The 11,165-nt window shown below is 45.9% G+C and overlaps 2 pseudogenes; one reads left to right on the top strand and one right to left on the bottom strand.

Annotated features, from left to right (window-relative positions):
- Nucleotides 1-1,761: 1,761 nt before the first annotated feature.
- Nucleotides 1,762-5,111, bottom strand: LOC118630037 (annotated as a pseudogene).
- A 5,111-nt stretch (nucleotides 5,112-10,222) lies between these two features.
- Nucleotides 10,223-11,081, top strand: LOC118630225 (annotated as a pseudogene).
- Nucleotides 11,082-11,165: the final 84 nt, after the last annotated feature.

Here is an 11,165-nt window from a genome sequence, read left to right on the forward strand (position 1 = left end):
CAAGGTAAGTTCCTGGAGAGAGAGGGGGGAGAAAGAAAGAAACATCCTGAGAACAGTTCAAAGTGAGTAATCATACCTGGCCATACCTGGCCGGTGTGGCTCAGTGGATTGAGCATCATCCCATGGACTGAGAGGGCCTGGTTCGATTCCCGGTCAGGGCACATGCCCGGGTTGCGGGCTCGATCCCCAGTAGGGGGCATGCAGAAAGCAGCCAATCAATGTCTCTATCTCTCTTTCCCCTTCTCTCTGTCTCTAGAAAATCAATAAAGAATATATTTTTAAAAAGTGAGAAATCAGGTAGAGGAAGGGTGGGTGCTGGTGAGGTGGATGGAGAAAAGGATGCTAGAAAGGTGGGACAGGGGACAGAGAAGACACACTCTATTTATTTTATGGTTTCCTCTGGGCTACCCCCCTACACACACACACACACACACACACACACACACACACTCAGCCACTGGCTTCTTTTCAGTTTGGGAAGGCGCTAACCTCTTTCCTACCACGAGGCCTTTTTTACATGCTCTTTCCTCTTTCTTGGATGCTCCTCCTTCCACCCTCTTTGCCATTTTAATTCAAAGGTCTCTTCTTCCAGGAAGCCTTCTCTGATTTTCCAGATTTTCAAAGGGCCCCTCACTTTACATTTTAATAGCACTGTATGGTTCTCCTTCCTGGCACTCAGGACTGCAGCTTTACATTGACTCCTGTTGTGAAATGAAGACCTGTTCCCATAGTAAGCCATATGTTCCTGGAGGGTAGCTCCAAGTTTTTGCTCACCACTGGACCTATCTCCAATAAATGCCACTATCTGGCACATAGCGGGCACCCAATGAATCCACTGGTTGACTGAGTAAATCAGGCTGCAATGATCCAATACCTTCCTTGACCAGCTGCATGGATGCCAAGGAATAGTATTGTACAATGGTTAACTGAGTCTTTAGACTGTAAATCAGCCAGGATAAAATCCTGTCTCTGCCACTTACTAGCTCTGGGGCTTAGAGCAAGTTGCTTCACATTATTGTGTCTCTGCTTCCTCATCTGTGAAATAAGCATAATAATTCTGTGTTTTACTGACTCCCAAGATGCCCTTGATTGTAAGACACACCATGTACCATTAAGGAAAAACACACCTACCAATTGACTAGAACACAATGTTTTCTTATCACTGGGGCTCTTGGGCCTCTGTCCCACTGATAGGATTAGCCAAGCAGCATTTCTAGAGAAGCACTCAATGCCGTGTGCCCCAGCTGCTGCCAGCCCTACCTGGGGGACGACTTCCATGCCACCGGCAGTCATTCTGCAAAGTGATCTTACTGGCTGGTGCCAACAAAAGGTTTCAGACAAGAACCAGAAAGACATTAGAAAGAACAATAACTGAACACATGCAGTATCAACAATGCTTGTGATTCAGCTGCACTGCTGAAACGTGGTATTGTTTTCAATACCATGCCCGTGTGTGACATGGTAGGCAGTGTCCCCATTGCTACTGCTGCCCCGCTGACAGCACCTGAGAGAGGCCACGGCGTAAGACACCCCTCAATTTCAGAGAACTTGAGTCAAACAGTTGTGTTGGCAAATCTGATTGACTGATTGATTGATTGATTGATTACATTCTGTGTTGCTTTTATTTTATGAAACAGCTCATTTCAAATCTACATCAAACTAAGCTAAATTCAAAGTCTTAGTGAGGGAGGCCTGCCTAGTAGTCTTGCTTGCAAAGCATATGACCACTGGCCTTTGGACTTAACATTTCAGGGAGGGCACTTAAAGTAGCTTCGTGTTTGTATGTTTCGGCACCAGAGAACGGGATAGACTCTGGCACCCACTGTCACGTGTTCTTCAGCCACCAGAGGGTCAAGTCTCTGCAGCAGGTGGTTCTTTGGGAAGAAAATTACTTTCACAAATTCTCCGTCCCCTGGCTTTGGCGTAGGCCTGACATTTTCAGCCTCATCTCCATGAATAGTTACTGTCCTGATGTGCGTGGTACAGTTTGACAAACCTCGAGCCACCCATACAGCTGGAGAATATTCAGCAATATCCCCTTGATAGCTTCACCGCCCAAGGAGCAGCTGCCGCGGGGCTTTTGTTGTCACCCGTGACACCTGCAGGGAATTTTGGGTGGTAGCCTCCCACGGGGGGTCAGAAAGCTTCACCAGAAGGATGCTTTCACAGGGCAGAGTTCTTTGCCACCGACAGAACGGCCACACGGTCAGCCGACTGTCCTTCCCTGGTTGTACACGTCAACATACCAAGTTCGTGTTTCACCAGGAGGATCTATGTGAATTGTTTTTACAAGCTTGACCATTTTCCTCCTGACGCTAGCTTCTCTGAAATAATAGACAGATTGGTATTTTGAGAAGAATCCACTGATGCTTGGTTTTTTGTTTTTGAACTAGTCTTTCACAGTCCTCAGGCAAGAGGTTCATGTCCAGGGTGTGGGATAAAGGGAAGGGCACTCCTTTGAGAAGCGGTCTGAAAGGAGACAGACAAGTCCAAGGCCGCAGCCTCAGGAGATACAGTGCTACTGCTTTTAGAGGTCAGGTGGTTGTGAGAATTCAGTGTGTGAGAATATCTAAAGTGCATGGTTCATTCCTGTGAAATCCTGGGCTCATAATAATAAATTATTATCTCCCAGCAGATAATACTGCCTCTCTCCAGTATTCTTTTTTTTTTTTCTTCTTTATTGATTTTAGAGAGAGAGAGAAAGGGAGGGGGAGAGAGAGATAGAAACACCAATGAAAGAGACCATCAATTGGCCACCTCCTGCATGCCCCCCACTGGGGATTTGACCCATAACCTGGGCATGTGCCCTGACCGGGAATTGAACCAGTGACCTCTTGGTGCATGGGTTGATGCTCAACCACTGAGCCACACCAGCCAGGCTCTCTGGCATTCTTTAGCCACAGTGTCCTTCCCTTGGGCACCTCTGGCAGAACCAGGCCAGCTGACTTGCACCGATGCACAGACTCAGCACAGCCCTCAGATGAACTCATTCTTTCATTCATTAGAGTAATGAAAACAATCAGGAACCAGAGACATTTAGACTTCTTCACTTATTTATGTGGTGTGGAATCATCTGCTTGTTCGCTGCTATAACCCCAGTGCCCAGGATGGTGCTTGGCACTTAGCAGGTTCTCATTTAGTTGAATGTATGGGTGAATCACTCCATAGATAGCTACTAGAGTTCACGGTGAGGGGAGAATTCTCACTTGGAGGGGCTATGACCCCCAGCTGAGTCACCTGTAAGAAAGTGTTGAGTCCTCCAGTCTCTCCTTTTTTGAGGCAGCCTTTACAATATCGCAGTCTTATGGGGCAGGCTAATGGAAATGCACTTAATAAGTTAAAATTATATCATTAATTTTATCATTTAGCTTTCGTTGTAATTACTTATTGATCCAAGGCTGCTCATGGAGCACCTGGCAACAGTGAGCGAGAAACAACAGCAGGTGTTTGGACTAGGTTCATGTTTGCTCACTAATTAGATAAGGCTTTTTATGCTTGGAAAGCCTAGGCCGTTTTCATTCGGTTCAAAGTTGAAGGTCGAAACCCAGGGGCCTCAGCTGACTCTGTTGATCGTTCTTGTTTCTGGGCTGGAAGGCATTCTATCACTAAGACGCTTTTGCATATAACTGATCTTATTCATTAGAAGTTGGTTTTAGCCCTGGCCGGTCTGGCTCAGCGGTTAGAGCACTGGCCTGCGGTCCAGAGAGACCCGGGTTCGGTTCCCGCTAAGGGCATGTACCTCGGTTGCAGTTTGTCCCCGGCCCTGGTTGGTCGTGCGGGTGGCAGCCACTCGATGTGTTCCTTTCACATCGATGTTTCTCTCTCTCTCTCTGTTCCTCTCTCTCCCTCCCACTCTACCTGAACAAAAAAATGGGAAAATGTCCTCGGGTGAGGATAAAAAAAAAAAAGAAGTTGGTTTTATAGTTTATTCTGATGACGCCAGATTTTACACAGCAGGTAAGACAGCATGGACTGGTGGCAGACTATCATGTTTGAAACACAAGTTCACCACTTACTAGCTGTGCACAGTAACCTTGAGAATGTTAGTTAACCTCTCTGTGCTCCAGTTTCAAAATCTGTAAAATGAGGACAATGATAGTATTTACATCACTAGATTATAATGATGATTAAACAAATAAACAATGTATTGGACACAGTGCTATAGAAGTGGATTTTTAATCTTAAAAACATACATTAGTTTCTAATACTTTAGTTCCCTATAAAGTTTTTGTTAGTAATTGATTATGCAATAATTTAGGCACATGATAGAAATTGTAAACAGGTTTATATCATGTTTATAGTCAGACATGCCTACTAAAAATTTAAAATGCAAGTCCTAAGCCCTGGCCAGTTTGGCTCAGCGGTTGGAGCGTCAGCCTGCAGACCGGAGAGTCCCGGGTTCGGTTCCCGCTAGAGGCATGTACCAAAAATAAATAAAATAAATAAAATGCAAGTCCTAAATAAAGGCTAGATTGTATTTGAGAAGTGTTGGGTGGAGAGCATCAGCTAAGATTTCGGGCAGCATGCCAGAGTAAGTCTCTCAAAGCCACTGGGGCTGGAGGGAGGAGCAGAAACAAGCCTCAGAAAAGGCCAAAGCCAGGCCCCTGCAGGGAGAGCGCACTCCTGGGGGATTGGCCTGAAGTCACAAGCCCACCACTGGGCTCAGTGGTAAGGAGCAGCCGAGGTGCCCGGATGGCTGGTCGGATGGCTGGTCCCAACAGGAAGTGGAGCAGAGGGGGTTATCCAAAGGAAAAGCAGTGGGTTATCAAGGAAAGAAAGGAGGGTTGCTAAGGAGGCCAAAGCCATAGATGTTTCCCATCCCTACAGTGAAGAAAGAGGAAGGAGGGAGGGTCAAGTTTTCTAAAACACTATTTAAGTCTGTACCATAGGCCTGTCCAGGAGTTAAGTGTTTCTGTCCTCCGAGGTACTCCGGAGAGGCAGGCTCGCCCGGGCACTCAGGCAGAAAGCGAGAAGCTGGCAGTGATCGCGACCTGCCTCTCCCCTCAGCCCAGTGAAGCGAATCGAGTTGTTTGTGTTGCATTCATTTAAATACGAATCTTTGCCTCGCAGATTTTCTAACAGCAATCATCTTTAGCACACTCGAAAGGCATGATGCCGAACTTCCCAGAATTCCACAGGTGATAAGCTCCACAAGGGTGGCTCCCTCATCCATGCATTCTGTGTTCCGTGGGTGGTTTGGGCCGTAAGTACGCAAACACCCAACCTGAAGCTGCTTAAACGGACACGGCTCGGTGCACGTAACTGAGCGTCCAGATGTGCACGAGGCCTTGGGGGACCCAATCCAGCGGTTCCAGCTGGACTTCTCTGCTGTCGCCTCAGTGCTTTCTGCCCTCGTTTTCTCTCTCTGTTCTTTATCCCAGGCTTAGAGCAAGAGGGCTGCAGAGTATCCAGGCCTCGTGACGGCACAAAACAACATCTGGAGGAAGACGAGATCGTTATTTAACGCACGTCTCTGGAACGAGGTAAACAACTCTGGGACCCTCTAGCAGACTTTCCCCCCATCCCCTTGGCCCAGACTAGGTCACCTGCTCAATCCCGAAACAACCCGCTATGGCCAAGGAGATGTCGTGTGCTGACGGGCTGAGATCTGAGTTTTTGAACCAATCACTGGCAAAAAGAATGATATTATGATGCCTGGCCCCCAACTAGGCCACTAGGCAACATATGTTAAAGAGAAAATGGAGCAGGTGTTTAGCTTTTCTTCTCCTTCAATATGTGAAACTCGTCACCGCCCTATCCCTGTGTCTGAGGAATTTAAGACATGACAATAGAGACACCATCAGCTCTCTGACCTCTGTCTCAGCTAGAGCAGGGGCACATAACAGAAACTCCATTGATCACACATAATGTCTCTATCAGGTTCTTTTTAGAAGCCATGATACAAAAAGCCAGGAACCTCCTGGAAAATCCACTTGAGTGGTAGGTGATAGCTGCTTTCCAGGGACGACAATGGCCATAGCAATGGTACATTCAGTATAGGGTTTGCCAGACTTAGCCAATGAAAATACAAAAGACCCAATTAAATTCAAATTCCAGATTTTTAAAAAAGCAAATAAGCCCTGGCCAGTTTGGCTCAGCGGTTAGAGCATCAGCCTGTGGACAAGAGAGTCCTAGGTTCAGTTCCCTCTAAGGGCACATACCTTGGTTGCAGTTTGTCCCCAGCCCCGATTGGGGTTGTGTGGGTGGCAACCACTCGATGTGTCTCTCTCACATTGATGTTTTTCTCTCTCTCTTCCTCCCTTTTTCCTCCCGCTCTATCTGAAGATAAATGCAGAGGGTGAGGAGATAGATAGATAGATAGATAGATGATAGATAGATAGATATTCCAAAAATATATATGACCTGTTTATTTCTCATTTAAATTTGAGTAGGCTCCTGTATTTTACCTGACAATCCTAATCCAACAGCAACCAGTGTCCAGTGGCAACAAAATGTTCAGTTGCAATGGCAAAGGGACCTCACTAGACTGAGCTTGTGGCTTATTTTTGGTTGTGGTCCATCCTGCTGCCTTCCCTCCTTGCTTCTGCTCTGTGTCCAAGCCTAGTTTTACATCATTACTGGGTATTCTGTAGGGATAAATCATACAATGTAAGCTTTGATTGTTTGCAACTATGAACCCTAATCATGCAACATCTACTACAAAAGTTTGAACCTGTCCATTAGCACTGATATCAGCATGAAACACAGAGGGGAAAGGCGCTTTTTGTTTTTCAATCCTCACCAGAGATTATGTTTTTATTGATTTTTAGAGAGAGAAACATTGATGTGAGAGAAACATCAACTGATTGTCTCCTATATGCGCCCTGACTAAGGATCCAACCCACAGTCCAGGTATGTGCCCTGACTGGGAATCAAACCCACATCTTTTGGTGTGTAGGATGGCACTCCAGCCAACTGAGCCAGTAGCCAGGGCTGCAGGGACAGGCACATTTTTTTTTTCTTTTTTCTTTATTGATTTTAGAGAGAGAGAAAGGGAGAGGAAGAGAGAGATAGAAACACTGATGAGCGAGAACATCAATTGTCTGCCTCCTGCCTGCCCCCCACTGGGGATTTGGCCCACAACCTGGGCATGTGCCCTGACCGGAAATTGAACCAGCAACCTCTTGGTGCATAGGTTGATGCTCAACCACTGAGGAACACCAGCCAGGAGACAGGCACATTTTTAAAGAAGAAGCATGGTACTGTTGGCAGTGAAATAGCACCAGAATGTCACTGTATCTCGGTTCAGCAATCTTGGTACTTGAGTTCAGCAAAAAAAAAATTCAGAACCAAGAAATTCAAATAAAAGAAGAAAGTTTATTTGGAAAGCCAAAGAGGGCCCTGGCCGGTTTGGCTCAGCGGTTGGAGCATCGGCCTGCGGACCTGAGAGTCTCGGGTTCAGTTCCCGCTAAGGGCATGTACCTCGGTTGCAGTTTGTCCCCGGCCCCAGTTGGGGTCGTGTGGGTGGCAGCCAGTCAATGTGTCTCTCTCACATCGATGTTTCTATCTCTCTTGCTTCCTCTCTCCCTCCCACTCTATCTGAAGATAAATGCAAAAAAATGTCCTTAGGTGAGGATAAAAAAAAGAAAGCCAAAGAGGTAAAAATAAGTGAGTCATCTGGGCTGTGTGGGCTTAGTTATAGAGGCAAAAGAAGGGTCCTTGGAGCTTAGGGGGAAAAAAGACAGAGAAACACCTGGGAGAAGGAGTGTGGGGAGAAAGCAAAGCCCAGGGTCGTCCTCCTGAAGCTTTTTATCTGCTCTCTAAAGGCAGGGATCTCAGGGGAGGTCCTAGGGGAGGATCTCAATGGAATATTCATCAGCTGTCCAGGTGTGTCCTTTCAGGGGCGTGGTCTCCACTAACTGGTGGGTGCAAGGGCAGAGGTTCACTGGTCACTGCATCTGGTCCTGATGTCACCATGGTGTCTTTCCACCTCATTTTGCCACTTTTCTAGACCTGGAGCTGAAACACAACTGAGGCCTAAATATTATGTCTCATTTGACCAAAACTCTGGCTCTGTGGTCAACAGACCTGAGGCGCTGTTCCTGAGATTATTTGATGCGGGTCAGAACCTCATTGTCCTGAGGGCTAATGCTTAAGGGAGTGGACGTGCCAGGGCTTGTATGGGAGTCGGATCAGGCCATTCTCCAGCCCACTTGCTCCTCCTGCGAGGGAGTCTACAACATGGCTAAGGACATGCCAGGGGAGGAAGGTCCCGGGAGGGGCTGACCCACACGACCATTGATAAGAAAGTCTAACCCACATGGCCAGCAATATGCTAGAGGAAGAAAGGTCACCCTGGGGGCAAGGTTATTAATTTCCCAGTTCTGTCTGTGGCCAGGTACCCCAAGCTTTCACCCGGTGCCCGTCCATACCTGGCCTAGCATTCCTGCTCTGCCCATCCCTGGCTAACTGGGCCTGGGGAGAATAGGGCTCTTTGTAAGCTTCTGCTTTGTTTATGGTTTAAGGAATTTCACAACAATGCCTCCTGCTTCGACTAACCTAAGTGTCAAGTGGAAACAATTCTGGTATGTTAGATGACTTAAAAATTAAGGATTATAAAATTCTGGCAGAGACAAAACCTTTTTCTTTGCCAGAAAAAGTTCTCCTCTTTGGCCTATCTTCACTAATAAAACTAAACTCTTCCCATATATAATAATCTCACTATTATAAAGTTTGACAATGTGAATACAATGAAAACCTGTAGCATGAAAAGCATCATTAATACTTTTTGGCTCCTCAATCATACTGTAGAACTATCCACCTTCTTACTTTCCCCGAATAACATATCTTCATGGTTTGAATTCCCTTTGGGATTCAAAGGAAATGATTATTCAAAGGGAAAGAATGAGATGATGCTATTTTGCCAATGGTCATTGGTAGTCTAATGAAGTGATCTAATTATGCTAATTGTTATAGACTAGAAACACTGCCCTCTTTCTACTCTAGATTATGAAAGAAGCATCTTGGTTCTAGATTGTGAAATTCGCTACCCAGCACACGTGACAGGGAATCTGTGGGTCTCTTGGGCTACTGCAGGCTTATTAGGTGATGATAAAGGTTGTTTGCTGAGGTGGAACCTGGAGCTCAGAAACCTTCTGCAGCCTTCTCCCTCACAGCAGGCATGGCTGGCGCGGCTCTGGAAGCCAAATCGGAACCAAGGATTCTCTTAACAATCAACAGTTCACTTAACAAATGAACAGGCTACTACAACATACATGCTACACTTCAGATGAACTTTAAAAACATTCTAAGTAAAAGCAGCCGGGCAAAGAAGGCCACATATTGTATGATTCTATTTATCTGAAAACTCCAGAACAGACAAATCCATAGAGTCAGTAAGTACATTAATGGTTTCCAGGGGTTTGATGGAGGGGAGAATGGGGAGCGACCCTTAATGGGTATGGAGGTTCTTTTTGAAGTCTTCAAAATGTTCTGGAATTAGATCATGGTGATGATTATACAATTTTTTGAATATGCTAAAGAACACTGTATGTAGTGTAAAACAAAAATTGGATAAGGATATCTATTCTACCTTCACCAGATCAGGTAATTTAAATATATACTTTGCAAATTATATTATATATTATATTTGCAAATATACTTTGCAAATTATAAAAAAAAGAAAGAAAAATTCTTCCCACAGTAGCCAGGTGAGTTCAGTTCCTGTACGTGTATTTTGGTTCTGTATAAGCAAGTTGTCCTCCCACAAGAGTCAGGGTGATTCTTGGCTCTAGACTAGTAGATAATGACATTGAGCAAAGGTATTCTCTCCACATTAACTCATACCTTTGATGTCTGTTTCCTTCTAGAGTTTTATAGTTTTAGCTGTTCGATTTAGGTCTTTAATCCATTTTGAGTTAATTTGTGTAAATGGTGTGAGGTAAGGTTCCAACCTCCTTCTTTTACATGTGGATGTCCAGTTGTCCCATTGAATTGTCTTGCACCCTTTTGAAAACCAGGTGACCATAGATTTATGGGCTTATTTTTGAACTCTCAATTCTATCCCATTAATCTATAGGTCTACCCTTATGCCTGTACTATACCGTTTTGATTATTGTAGCTTTGTAGTACGTTCTGAAATTAGGAAGTGAGTCTTGCTACTTTGTTCTTCTTTTTCAAGATTGTTTTGGTGGACAGGAAGTGAGCTCCTGGGTGGCTGTGCCATGTGGCCCGAGCTCCTGAGTATGACAGCTCCGCGATCTTCTCTGCCGTCCTCTCTGCGATGGATAATGCCTGCGAGTCGCCCACGGGAAAAGGTGGAGAGACAGGGGTGTCGGACGAGACGGCCCCACCCCCCGGGGGCTCCGGGGCGACTGACACAGATGGAATCCCGGAGGAAACGGACAGGGACACAGAGGGGACTTGAAAGAAGCCGCGGCTGAGGAAGGCGAGCTCAAGAGTCAGGTCAGCTCAGATTTAACAGCAGTTGAAAGGGAAGACTCATCATTACTCACACCTGCAGCCAAAAAACTGAAAATAGACACAAAAGAAAGAGAAGAAGCAGAAAGTAGATGAAGATGAGATTCAAAAGATGCAAATCCTGGTTTCTTCATTTTCTGAGGAGCAGCTGAACTGTTATGAAATGTGTCGCCGGTCAGCCTTCCCTAAGGCAACCATGAAAAGGCTGATCCAGTCCGGCCGGTGTGGCTCAGTGGTTGATCGTCGACCCATGCACCAAAAGGTTGGTGGTTTGATTCCCGGTCAGGACGCATGCCCAGGTTGTGGGCCAAATCCCCAGTGACGGGCATGCAGGAGGCAGCCAATTGATGTTCTCTCTCATTGATGTTTCTATCTCTCTCTCTCCCTCTTCCTTCCTCTCTCTCTAAAATCAATAAACAAAAATAATTTTTTTAAAGGCTGATCCAGTCCATCACTGGCACCTCCGTGTCTCAGAATGTTATCGCTGTGTCTGGTATTGCAAGGTTTTTGTTGGGGAAGTGGTAGAAGCAGCACCGGCTGTGTGTGAGAAGTGGGGGGAAATGCCCCCACTACAACCCAGACATATGGGGGAGGCTGTTCGGAGATTAAAGTCGAAGGGGCAAATACCCAGCTCGAAGCACAAAAAAATCATCTTCTTCTAAGACCAAAGCCTATAAAGGCCTGGTACTGGAGGACATGCTGCTTCCAGAGTTCAGTTTGCAGACTGTGCACTGGTGCTTTAGTAT

The sequence above is a fragment of the Molossus molossus genome, unplaced genomic scaffold (assembly GCF_014108415.1).
Source record: "Molossus molossus isolate mMolMol1 unplaced genomic scaffold, mMolMol1.p scaffold_m16_p_14, whole genome shotgun sequence".
NCBI lineage: Eukaryota > Metazoa > Chordata > Mammalia > Chiroptera > Molossidae > Molossus > Molossus molossus.